General features: G+C 39.0%; 1 protein-coding gene and 1 pseudogene across 5 annotated transcripts in view; both read left to right on the top strand.

Moving 5' to 3' along the window:
• LHFPL6 (LHFPL tetraspan subfamily member 6) overlaps positions 1 to 14,123 on the top strand; it is a 250,287-nt gene that overhangs the window by 43,655 nt on the left and 192,509 nt on the right. The window lies entirely within an intron of this gene.
• LOC121497134 lies at positions 6,188 to 6,864 on the top strand (annotated as a pseudogene).

Below are 14,123 nucleotides of genomic sequence, written 5' to 3'. Positions count from 1 at the left end.
AAAACAGCCAAATGCTGTATACCATGTTAGATAATTTCCATAACTTAAACTAGATTGTGCTGGAATATTCCCAGGTAGTAAATGAAAAGAATAAGTCTTGTAGATGAGAGGTAGGCCTGTAGACTTCAACAGTTTGGAGACAAACAGCAGGAATTAGATTCTGGCTCCACTAGAAGGATTTTACCTTCTAGTTATATAATCTTGTGAAAACTGATTTACTTTCTATATCTTCATTTTCTCATCTGTAGAGTGGAGGTAATAAATACTATCTCAGAAGAATTATGGTAAATCATTTACTCACTGAAACATTTACTTAGACAAAGCTTGCGGTTTGGTGCTAATGGGAGGTGTTTGCTAACATAATTATTAGTAATGTTGATTTTGAGCTCATACAAACTCTTGCCTAGGAAATAATCTAGACACCACCCATGTTGATAGATTTTCAATTGCCTCTTCTCCCATTTGGTATTGTGATCCCTGTATAGACAGAAACAGCTCAGTTGGTCTTTGTCGCAGAGACCACCAGTTGTCTGATTCAACAGTGCTCTAAGAGAATTTAGAGGGTGTTCTGTAAAGAAATGGGAAAGATTTTCTTAAATGCTTAACATAAGAAAATCAAAGAAATGTTTTCTCCCAAGGGAAGAGAAGATAGAGGACTGCCATAGTAAATGTCCAAGGATTTAGTTCAACAAAACTTATTGGATGTATTTGAGGAGGTTCTCTGACTTAACCAGCTCTAAGTTAGATGGCTTTTTCTGTGTTCTGCAGCATGAGGTGACCATCTGCAACACAGGACTTGTCACATTTTGCCTCTTCCACTGGACTTTGAGCTTTTTAAGGCAGAGGCAGTTGTCTTCCTCATTTTTGATTTCCACTGCCTGGAGCAGGGGCACACAGATGGCTTTCAATAAATGGCTTTCATCTTCACAATTATTCTGTGATATATATTGTGCTTGCTGGAAAGGAATGATGCTGGAGGAGGTGCGGTTTAAGAAGTTCCATCCCATTTGCCTTGGGAGATCTGCAGTGTCCTCTTCAATTAGTCCAATTCTGATCCTGTGCCCTCTTTTAGATATTGTTTTTGAGATCTAAGTGCCTGTCTTGAACCCTATCTGCATCCACATCTTGTTACCTGGTCATTAGGCCAATCACATTGGAAAAAAGACCAGGTCTCCTCCGTAAATCCTATTCCCAGAAATCAGAGGCTGTCTCTGAATTCCAGTCTGGGAACAGGGCCAGTAGGTCTCTGCTATGTGTAGCTTTCCTGGAAAGGCATCTCCACCTGCCCCTAGAGGAGCGGCACTTGGTGCTCCTTTGGCCTTGAAGCTGATATCACCCTTGCCACTCTCCATCACTGAGAGAAGTTACCATTTCCTTGGATACTGTGTTTGGTCAGATAGATGGGCCTCTCATTTTAGCACCGAGAGTGACACCTCTCCAATGGGAGCTCTGGTTCCAGGCTCTGCCCCTCCTAGTCTGTTTTGTCCAATTAAACTTAGTGGACCAAGACCAAAAGCATGATTATATTAAATTAATAGGAATTTCATTAAAAGGAATGCTTTCTTAGAAGGTTCCTCCTTTTCCAGGAAGGATTTTAAAAGCTCAGTGCTGCCTAACTATATGCAAAGAGAGTGGCATTTAGAGATCAGAAAACATCATTAAGAAAATGATAGATTCTTCCTTTCCTAAAATAAGATATCCTGCCTAGTATTGGGGAGAGTTAGGAAGATCAAGGGTTTCTACTCTCTATGGTATTTCTACTAACCAAAGATATTGTCAGATACTCTCTAACTTTTTTTGTATGCCAGCATATGACTGAAGTCCAAATTTGTGTCATAATTGTTTTTATGAATAAATTTATTGTGGCTCTTTTTATGGCATCATCAGCCTGTCATCTAGTAAACAGAAGAGATAAGTGACTTTGAAGCAAGTGATATCTGTGAAAATAAAATATTTTAGCATATGAGAGTGTGTTAGGTAATGAAAAACAATAAAGGCATTATACATCTGAGAGGTAACTTCTAGTCATGCACTGTTGAAGTGCTTTTGAATTTTCTTGAGGATGGTGGAAAAAGGGAAGTTAGGGCAGCCCCGGTGGCACAGCAGTTTAGCGCTGCCTGCAACCCAGGGTGTGATCCTGGATCGAGTCCCACGTCAGGCTCTCCGTGTGATGCCTACTTCTCCCTCTGCCTGTGTCTCTGCCTCTCTCTGTCTCTATGAATAAACAAATAAAATAAAAATCTAAAAAAAAAAAAAAGGAAAAAGGGAAGTTAAAGTTTGTTTGGTACCTGCTATTTTCAGGTCACTGCATGGACATTAACTCATTCAATCTTTACAACCTCCAAAGAGGAAAGAATTATACTCACTATTTTTTCAGGCAATGAAATGGAGATTGGATAACTTGTCTAAGGTCCCACAGCTCATCTACAAAGCTATGGTTGTTTCATTCTCCATAAGACCAGCATTTTAATATTTACATTAGTACTTTGGTTAGCTTGACTGCGTAGTGGAAATGGATTGTTCTTATTAATTGAAATTTCTAACTAATTAAAGGCCATGAAAATACTCTATTTTTCCACCTTTAAAAAATCTTTCAAAATTATATTGGTGTCTTTTGCTGTCTCTTAAAATATATTGTGCATAATTTAATATTTAATTTTTTTGTTATTGAAAATCTTTCATTCTCTTATATTTATTATTGTGAACATTAGTTTCAATAAACTAGTATTTAAAAAGCTCACTGAGGGGTGCCTGGGTGGTGCAATTGGGTAAGTGTCTGAGTCTTGGTTTCCACTCGGGTAGTGCTCTTGGGGTGGTGAGATCTGCCCACATCAGGCTCTATGCACAGTATGGAGTCTGCTTGAGATTCTCTTCTTCTCCTTCTGTCTCCACTCCTGCTTGTTCTCTTTCTCACTCTCTAAAATAAATAAATAAATCCTTAAAAAAAAAAACCAAACAACTCACTGAAGTTTATTCCTAAGTTAGTATCAGCCACTCGTTTAACAGATGAGCAAATAGGAATGTAGAGAGGTTAAGAGACTTTGCTCAGGGTCACTATGTTTCTTTTTAGAGGGGAAAGGTACATGTGATTACAGAACTCTCTTCTGAAGATGATATATGCCTGACAATAGCTATTGCATGAGTCTTGGTATCAACTTACTTTCCTCTTCTTCTCTTTACAGCAGCTTTTAAAAATAAATGGTTTGCTTAAGAGAGCTCTGCTTTTCAAGGTTTTACTGTATTCAGAAATTACCCTTCACTTATCTGATTCTGCCAAATATGCCAGGCAGACCAGGGTGAGAACAGAAAGAGGTTATAACATTATAGGTCCTGATTCTAAATGAATTTAACATAGCCTATATTAATAGGAGTGAAGTAGCTGATGGTGCTTTGTGATGTTTAAGTTTAGAATTTTGAAGGAGTCAAAAACTAACTTTCTGGTATGCACAAGTTTCCATTTCTGATCATGAGGCAAAAGGATTTATTTGCCCCACATCTAGATTTGTCTTTTGGCCAGAAAACTAAATTTACTCTGAACAGTTCCTCTTCACTCTAGGATCCCTAGCATATTACATTTGACATATTAAGTGCTGTGCTGGCCATATGAGGGGTAAAGGGACTCATGTGCCATGCTGTCAAAGAATTTATAACCTTCAGGTATTCAACTAAGCATAGATTAAACTAATGAAAAAATTACTGTATGTTCAGAGGAAACATACAGTAATTTCAGGGATGTTCAGAGGTAAGGACAAATCCACCCAAGGCATTGGGGAAGGGAACGAGTGAAGAATGGGGCTATTATTTTAATCAATTTGCCACAGTGATTATGACCATCATGATTATTAAGTGGTTATCAAATAATTTAAAATTGTATTCTATTAATAGTATTAATCTGTTTTCCAATGAGAGTTGAAATGAACAATCTTGTAATGTAAGCATAAAAATGTTGGTATTTATTTAAACTCACTTTTTTTCGAGTTATAGAAATATTATCCTGTCTTCCCTTTGCTTGGTTTATGTGGCTTCCTATTTCTGCATTTAACTCCCCATTCAAAAGCATTATCGAGTTTTCCCCTTTTACTTAACATTACCCACAGAAAAATAATAGTTAAGTATATAACCAAGCCTGCAAGTGTCAATCCCACTCTTGGTCACCACCTCTAAGAAAACATCCATTAAATAAAAAGAACTTGACTAAAGGAGTAAACTACCCTCATTATCTCTAGAAGCCCTTCATTTCATTTGCTTCCAAAACTGCATGGGCTGCTTTGTAAGATGTCACCCACTGGTGAAGGTGTGCTTCCTCTCTGTAATTCTTCTGTATCATTCTTATTAATGATGTTTTGCTAGCCCCATGCAGAGACTTTGAATAACTTTCCCAGAAAAGACCACCCACAGTGAAAATATTAAGCCTATCCAGTGGACTTGAATGTATTCCTTATGAAGTGGGATCTATATAAAATAGATCCTTGGGAAGCAATTATTGTTAATTACAGGCCCTTTCATCACAGCTTTTGATCTTTTGCATGCACCAGTACTCAACTACTGCTGGTCCTGTTGGTGACAGTGGGAGCCCAACAATGGTTTCAGTGCCATTAAGAACAAAGGGACTTTTTGAAAAATATTCAGTTTACCAATTACTGTCATACACATAGTCTTTGAATGTGATCGTGTGTGTTCCTTTGGTTCATAGATTCTCCTTATATTAATGCTGGCCTCTGGATCTGACAGGCTTCCAGGGTATGTGTTTAAGCTGACTTGTTGACATTGGGGTATCCGTGTGTATCATTTGTTTTGATCAAAAAACTTTGAGAACGAGATCATCACGTGCTGTTTTTGATCCATGAAGGGAATGGTACCTGACACAGAGGGTACTGATTTTTTAAATTTTATCTTCTCATGAATTTTTTCTGATGTTTGAATAATTGCTCTGTCCAACAATAATAATAAATAATTGCCCTGTCTGGCGATAAATTTGGCCCAGGCCAACTATATTTAACTAATTCACAGATATTAAGGAAGTTAACCAAGATATTCTGAGTCATTATCAGGTGGAAACTTTTAAGTATAGAAGGCTCTCATTATGTTAGTAGCTGAAAAATTAAAAATACAAAAATATTACATTTTATCTATGTCTTAAGCACATCTTTAACATGTCAAAACTTTGGGGAATGGAGTGAGGGATAGGCAGTGATGGAAAAGAAGATGCCAGAAAGAGAAACTGAATTTCCCCTTAGAAAAAAAAATCAAAGACCTACGTAAAGGGAGAGACAAACTATGTCCTTGCATCAGAAGAGTCAATATATTGTTAAGGTGTCAGTTCTCTCCCAGTTGATCTATAGATTCAGTGCATTCCTAATCAAAATCCCAGCTGGACTTCTTCTAGATTTTGGCAAGTTGATCCAAAAATTTAAATGGGAAGGTAATGATACTAGAATAGCCAAAGCAATTTTGAAAATAAAGACCAAAGTTGGAAGACAACTATTTGATTTCAAGTTTTAGTGGAAAGCTGCATTAATCAAGTTGGTGTGGGACTGGTAGGAAGATAGCCACATAGATGAATGCAACAGTCCAGACAGCCCAGAATTAGACCCATATATGTGTGTGAGAGAGCAAATGATAACAAACATGGTAAAAGGTCAGCATTAGGGGTAAATTTGGGTGAGTGGTATGTAGATGTTCTAAGTACTGTTCTTATTCTTGCAGATTTTCTGTATGTTTGGCACTTTTTAAGACTTTTAAAAAAATTCTACTTTGCTATTAGAAAATCTAATATGTTTTAAGAAAGTTTACAAGAATGAAATAATTTTGATTTTGGAACATTTTTCTTCAATAGGCAATTAAATTTCCCTCTGCATATGCTTTTTAAAAATATAAAAGCCCATCATTAACATAATAAGCACATGTAAACTGAATTTATCTGATTCCTAAAATGATAATAAATAGACCCAAAGGTAGTTAATAGCTTTATAATTGTGTCTGGGAATGCATATTACTGCATTACCTCTTACATTTATTAAAAAATGTTTAGAAAGTGGCATAACACCCCTTCAGCTATAAAAAAATGTAATGATAAACCCCATATATTCATGGGTGTTGTATTTGTGACAGACCACTGGTAATATGATATCTGGGGAGAAGGTGGCTAGTATTATCACTCCAGTATTCAAATTAAAACCCATAAGAGGAGGCGGAGCCGGCGCCCGGAGGAGCCGGAGGAGGAGGCCGAGGACAGGTCGGCCCGTCCCGGAGCCCGCGGAGCCCGAGTCCCCGGCGGCGGCGCAGCGGCAGGTTCGTCCCGCTTCCCGCCTGAAGGCGACGGTGGCCCACAGCACGTCCGACCGGTTTCAGGTAGAAACAAGGGTTGAAGATGTCCAGCAAAACAGCAAGCACCAACAACATCGCCCAGGCACGGAGAACGGTGCAACAGCTGAGAATGGAAGCCTCCATCGAGAGAATAAAGGTTTCAAAGGCATCAGCGGACCTCATGTCCTACGTGAGGAGCACGCCAGGAGCGACCCTTTGCTGATAGGGATACCGACCTCAGAAAACCCTTTCAAGGATAAAAAAACTTGCATCATCCTATAGAGGAACAGAGAAAGGGCTCCTCGCCTCTCCTCAACAAAGCAAATTATGAGCAGCTCCTTGGAAGAAATTTACCTTCAGCTTATCTGGTAACCACTGCTAATAACTAAAATACTCTAACTTGGAATAATCGACTCCAACGTCTTTATTTTTCCAAGTTGCCTTTTCTTTAAAACACCTTTTTCTGATTTAATACGGAATAACGGTCTTCTTTTCCACCCGGTAACTATGGTGTCCTCTTGGGTTACTGCTTAAGAAAAGTTGGTTTGGGCCATTTCGGAAAAAAAAAAAAAAAAAAAAAAAAACCGGTGCTAACTTAAGTCCTAAAGCCTTTACATCATCCTGGGGTTGTGCCGACCTGCACCGCGTCCCCGGGTGAGGAGCGCCGTGTGTAAGTCTTTGTATATACACGTCTCAAGGCTTATTCCTTGTTAAAACGTCTCTCAGTTCCTCGGCTCCGGAAGCCACGCCTGTGCCCTGTCCTATGTACGTGGTTCCCGAACAAAAAGTAAACGTCCTAAGGTCGGAGCCACTGTAACTGAGTGAGGAAGACTCCGTGCTGACCTCTTAGGCTCATCACCTGCACCAAGTAAAATTAAAAACCGAACTACAGGCCCTCCTCTGAGGTTTCCCCAAGGGAGCCTTTGGGCTTCAGCGATCGCGGGTCTTGAAAAGGGGAAGAGGCCCCGGGCAGGACTGTGGGCAGCTGTTCCCCGGGGGCTGTGTTCTCTGCAGTGAGGGGGACGTGCCCTGCAGGGGAAGGTCCGCCTTGATGCTTAAAGTAAAGGAGGGTCCATGGGAGCCCGGGCGCAGGGAGAGCGAGAATGTGTCAAAGCCGTGTGCTTTCCTTAGCCAAACTTTGTGATTTCCTCCTCTCTGCCCTGCCCTTCAGCTCGCCTCTCCGGCCAGGACGGCTGTTTGCGGAGGTGAGGCTCACCCCCCGGCCCCAACGGGGTGGACCGTGGTGGGAAAGAACCCTGCAGGAGCCAAAGTCATCAGATTTGTCAAATACCCGGGAGTGGGGGGGGGGAGTGCGGCGTGTTCCCTGCTTGTCCGCACCCCCCGGGGCAGGTTTAGACCTGGGGTACACTTGGGCTTCAGGGTGCCAGCAGCTGTCCTCAGGTTCCTGGATGTTCCTCTGGGTGTGAACCAGCCCTCAAGTCCTGGGGCTTGCCTGTGGGCATCCCAAGGAATCTCCTAGGCCACAGAGTATCTTAGCTTTATCAAAGAGGGAGGAAGGGCCCCCTTTTTTAAACTAAAAAACGCTCCCTTAAGGGCGCACGCCATACACAAGCCTCTGATATTTTAATTCATGTTTAGTTCCTTAAAATACCTACTAATGAAGGATTGAAAGCTCACCTTCCAAAAGGATCCAACCCCCAAGATGGAACTATTTACAGCGCTTTCCCCTAGTCCTATACGCTCTTGCTCTGCAACGCAAGCCCCCCCCCGCCCTACAGTCACACGTCTGGGTTCCGAGTCTGAAGCTGACTGGGGCTGAACAGATGCGGGGCTATTTTTAAACTGCTCAAACCGAGTCAGGACTTCCCCAGCTACCTATCTTTTCAACATTGTGAACTGCCCTCACTTTTCCAACATCATGTGAAAAATCATGCCACTGGCCTTAACCCCTTGACATCTCCCGCTTGGTTTTGCAACACGCCCGGTTTCCGAGAAAATTACAGGCACCTGTTCAGGAGCGAGAGGGGTGACACTCAAAATGTGCACTAAAAACACGTGACACTTAACGCTTCACTCCATGAGGCCTTTTCCTTTAACAAGTGTATTTTTCTACTGATGGTTTCAGAACACTAATCGTATTTTCATTCTGATTTTAACATTTTTCCTTAAGTATTTATAATGCAGCTTGTTAAATATTTTTATGAAATTTTATCATACCTACTCGGTATCTGTGCACCTTTTCAGTAGCAAGCATAAGTTTATTCTTTAGTACTAAATTATGTTCTTTTTAGCCAACGGGAGCCACGTAGGTTTTGCTCTCTATTTGTTGATATGCTTGTAGTGGGTAAGGAATGGACTTGAGGTCCCGGGAGGTTACATTTTTTGCCAGTCGGATATCATAAAGGCTAGGAGCACGACTGTCCTGTAACCTCTTAACTAGGCGTAGGGCATGTTCAAGAGAAGTGAAATCCCATCCTTTGACGCTGGACCCAGTGCAGAAAAATTGTAGCTAAATGTTGATTTACTTAACAGCTAGATGTCTATTTAAGAAAATCTATGTATAGGATATGCAGAAGTCACTTTTATTTATCAGGCTTTAATCTACTTATAAACCACGATTGAACTGTTCTGCAGCAGCTCGCTCATGATAATGCACAAATGCCCCGTATACGGTGGGTTTCTTTCCCCCAAAGCACCACTTTAAGGACACAGTAATCACATAATATACATGCAGCTTCTCAGCTTCATATCTAGGAAGCTATTTAAATAGGTTCATTATATTTTTGTCTTTAATACTGCTTCTGTTAACGCTGATCTTTTTTCTCATTCTTGTATGTTCGTTAGTGCATGAATCTGTCCAGTCGAGGCCCCAGGACCCTGGCAAAATTTCTTGACTCCAAAGTATTTTATAGAAACACATTACACCAGGTTGTCCACAAGGGTAGAGGTTGTAGTTACTTTTTCTTCTAAAAAGAATCTGGTTTTTACATTTCCTTACCTTATTAAAATCAAAGTGCCATAATTACCTTTTAAAGGAAGGACCTGACCTGCTTTCTTTCTGCACTGTTTTTGTACTTTACTAATCTTTAAACTATCATCAAAGAAATTATACCAATGATTTAGTAATTTTGAGGCATAGGTTAGTTTAGGTAGTAAAGAGGTGCTGAACGTTGTCTTCAGATGCCACCTTCTCAGCCAATTTACAACCAACAGAAGTGTTATGCGATTAGTCCAGCTATTGATTGAAGATCTCTAGAGGCCCAAGAAATGAAGTACAGTACGTGTCAGTCCTTCTCAATAAAATATAATACCGGAATGTGTTATGAATTGCATTGATTTCTTTTATGGTGGAACTGTTAATGGGAGCAAAACACATGCATCAAATAGGATTCTGTGTAAATTAAAACAGAACCCTTACCTAAAGTTGGGCGGCCTGGATCGTAGCCTTGGAGTGTTTTCCAGCCAGTCTTGTGTCCCTGTGTCATGTGACTTTGGACAAGGCACTTCATCTTGCTGGGCCCCCGTTTCACCATCTGTAAAACAGGAGGCTTAAAGTAGATGATGGTGGGAACTTCCCCCAACCCCCCAGCGATGCCTCGGTCCAGCGGCCTACCCTCTCTACAGGTCCTGCCAACATGTTGGTGCTATAAGCTGCTTCAGATATACAATCGGTTCATCTATCACGTATGCTCATTTAATAGCTTTTGAAAGGCCTTTTTGTTACATAACTTTTTCTAGTTTTATGACTTGATTACTGTAATGTCTTGTTTTTAGTCATGTAACTCTAAACATCATTCACTTGATGTCTCAGTAATCTGCGTTTGATATATGGTTGAAGGGATTTTGTTATTTCATAGCATTCTTTGGCTACTCATCTGTCTAGCATCTTATTAACCTAAGCACTGTGATCATTGTTTGGAAATCTGTCCTATGGAAAGAATAAACCATTTACTTCACATGTACTTCACAGATTTGAAAGAAGTTTCATTAAAACGTTGTTCCCAAAAAAAAAAAAAAAAAAAAAAAAAAAAGTTCTCTTTAAAAAAAAAAAATAAATAAAACCCATAAGAGAAAAAAAAAAAATAAAACCCATAAGAGGAATGACTATTTTTCTGATAGGAAATATAGTTGAATTTTATTTTTAACATCATGTTTATTGAGGTATTATTTACTTGCAGTAAAATTCATTCCACTTAGTTAACTGTTGCACGAGTTTTGATAAACACATACAATTGTATACCTTCTACTGCAATCACGATACACAACAGTTCCATCACCCCTCAGAAGTTCCCTTAAGTCCTCTGATTCCTCCACACACCCCGGCCCCTGACAACCAGTGATTTATTTCTGTGCTTATAGTTTTGTTAGTATAGTTCTGTGCCTATGTAGGATGTCGTGTAAATGGAATTATGTAGTATATGACCTTTTTCGGAAAAGTTTTATTAAGATAAAATTCAGTATCATACAATTTACCCATTTAAAGCGTAGAGTTCAGTGGTTTCTAGTATATTGACAGAGTTGGGCAGTCATCATCACAATCAATTTTAGAACATTTTCATCGCCTCCCACAAAATGCCAATACCTGTTAATAGTCACTTACCCTTCCAACCTTCCCAGCCCTGGGAAACCATTAATCTACTTTTTGTTTCTCATGCAGCCTTTTGAATCTGTCCTCTTTCACTAGTCCTAATGCATTTGAGATTCATTGATGTTGTTTTCTATTGACAATATTTTGTTGCCTTCCATTGGTGAATAGTATGCCATCTTATGGATGTACCACTTTGGTATTATATATGCTGGTTGAAAGACATTTTATTTTATTTTATTTTATTTTATTTTATTTTTATTTTTATTTTTATTTTATTTGTTATTTCATTTCATTTCATTTTTGTTTCATTTTCCGTTTTTAGGGATAATGAATAACACTACTAAAAGCATTTGCCTAAAAGTTTTCTATAAACGTACATTTTTACTTTTCTTGGGTAAATGACTAGGAATAAGATTGCTACATTGTATGTATATGCTTAACTTCATGAGCCAAACGGTTTTCCAAAGTGACAGTACCATTTTGTGTCCCATCAGCAGTATATGAGAAACTCCGATTGCTCTGCACCCTTGCCAGCACTCTGTGTGACCTGTCTTTCTAATTGTAGCTGTTCTTATGTGGGTGTAGAGGTATCTCATTGTGGTTTTTGTGTTGTAGCTAAGAAATCTTTGCTTCACCCAAGGTCACAAAGACTTCTTCCCTATTTTCTTCTAGGAGTTTAATTTTTTGGATTTGACACTTAGGTGTATGGTGGAAATCAAAGGATTTGTTGTTGTTTTCATATGGACATGCAATTATTCCAGTATCATTTATTGTGAAGAGTATCCTCTCTCTGTTGAACTGCCTTTACACTTTGGTTGAAAAATCAATTGACTATATATGCAATTTCAATTTGCATTTTCCTAATGATCAGTGAACATTATTTCATGTACCTATTTGCCATCTGTGTATCTTCTCTGATGACACATCTCTTCAGAATCTTTGTTAATTTTGTAGTAGAAATGTTTTAGTATAATTCTTTGAGAGATTCTTATATTCCCTAGTTAAAAGTCCTGTATCAGATCTGTATTTTGCAAATATTTTCTCAGTCTGTGACTTGTCTTTTCATTTCTTGTGAACCGTATTTTACAAAGAGTAGAAGGGTTTGTTTTTGATCAAGTGTAATTTGTCAATTTCTGCCTTTATGTAGTGTGCTTTTCATGCTCTCAAGCTGGTTCCTGCATCCTTGTGACAGAAACACGTAATTTTTTCAGTTATTTCCTTGTTTTCTAATATAACAAGATGTCCCAGATCTCACCTTGGACTTTCTCTGCCCACCCTGGAGTCGACCATCTCTCCAGACAATCTTTGGTTTCCTTTACTGAGGCATGGCTTTAGGGAGGCAGAATTTTGGTGATTTTTAAACATTTTAAGAGTGTTTGAAAAATCTCTTTCCTCCCCAAACACTTACTGTAGATATCTGAGTAACTCTGCATAATAATTTTGGGCATGAATTTTATTATGAAGTTAGGGAACATGACTTTTCCTGCCAAGAAATAATAAGGAAAAGGGCAGCCCCAGTAGCGCAGTGGTTTGGCGCCACCTGCATCCCGGGGTGTGATCCTGGAGACCTGGGATTGAGTCCCACATCGGGCTCCCTGCATGGAGCCTGCTTCTCCCTCTGCCTGTGTCTCTGCCTCTCTCTCTCTCTCTGTGTCTCTCATGAATAAATAAATAAAGTCTTAAAAATAATAATAATAAGGAAAAAATAAGGAATAATAATAAGGAAAAAAGGCTATGAGCTCTCTTAAGACAGATCTTAATATGTCCCATAGATCCTAATCTACCTCAGTTGCTAACTATGTAGAGATGTGAAGCATCCAAATAGTGAGAATACAATAGAAAAGATCACTGGTCCTTTCTATATTTTAAAAATGTTCAGATGATTCTTTAATTTGAGATTCTACTACTATTTGTAGAACCTGTTGTTTCCAAAGCTTTTCTTCTCACATTTTCAAGATAACAACAATCAAACAAACCATAAAGGGACACAATCTGTGGTTCCTAAATTTGCTCATTGGTTTGTCATTGGGAAACAGTGTCTTTTTCAAATTTCCAATGTATATTCTCTTATTAAATCATTTGAAGTGGATAATTTCCTAGGTAATGTTTCCATAATGCTATTTAATTTAAATGAATTGGATTACCTGGATGTACTCTTTGGAAGCAATCTTTCATAATACTTTGTGAATATTTCCAGCCCTTCTTATCTTGCCTTGGAATTGTTTTATCTGAGAGCTAAATTTTTGTTGATTTTCTAGAGAGTGAGGTGGAGTGTGGTGAAGGTGGGTAGATGTAGATCTGTTTTCTCCCAAAATAGAAAATGGCTTAAGTTTACACTAAGATATGGGATTACACAGCATTTTCGATGTTGGGGCATTTTGGCTTTACTTAATCTATCAATTCTGATAATTAAATAATTTCTATCAGAATGATGCTTCATTCTTAACAATGTTAGAAAACAGAGGAAGGAACAGATATTGAAAAACAAGCTTGGAATCATTAGGGATGCTCTTTGATTAGAAAAAAAAATGTGATTTCAACATTGGATTTGTTTCAGTTTAGCAGCATCCAACAGAGAAGCTTTGTTTCTCAGTTGCTGGTGCTGCTCCAGGCTTGCTGTAGTATCTGTTTTGCAAAATGTTCAGGAAATGTCTGTATTCACTGTTTCACTAGTTTAGCTAATCTGAGCATAGTGGGATCACTGTTTCACTAGTTTAGCTAATTTGAGCATAGTGGGAATGAATTTAAAACTAGTTCCTTGGACAGATTATATAGAGAAGTGCCTGGCTGCAGACTGCACCACCCATCTTAGCCAACAACACAATAAATGCTTGTTATTGGTGGATTGAGTGGTCCAACAAGTAGATTTTTATCTCTTTTTTTGTGCTAAGGCACTGTGCGAGGTATTGGGGGCAGAAAGATGAATGGAGCAATGAGTGGGCAAAACAGATATGAGAAGATAGGCAAAGACACAGAGGCAGTTTGTTGGACACCACAGAATGAAATATAACAGCCTTGGGATATTTTTACTCTCCCAAGAGTAAAAAGCGCTTGGAAATGTTTTCCAGAAAACAAGGAAATTAAAGTTGAAGAACTAGTTGGAGTTAGCTAGGACAGTGGGATGGGGAAAGCAGAATGTGGGGAGGGAGCTGCAGGAATTGAAGTTTAGAGGTGGAAAGTAGCACAATTTGTGAAGGAAGCTACTAAGTGGCTTCATGCTGTTAGGGTAGAAAATTGGAGGCAGGGGATGGTATTGTATGAAGTTGGG

This window comes from Vulpes lagopus, chromosome 8, assembly GCF_018345385.1.
Source record: "Vulpes lagopus strain Blue_001 chromosome 8, ASM1834538v1, whole genome shotgun sequence".
Classification (NCBI taxonomy): Eukaryota; Metazoa; Chordata; class Mammalia; order Carnivora; family Canidae; genus Vulpes; species Vulpes lagopus.
This window is presented reverse-complemented; position numbering and strand designations above follow the sequence as displayed.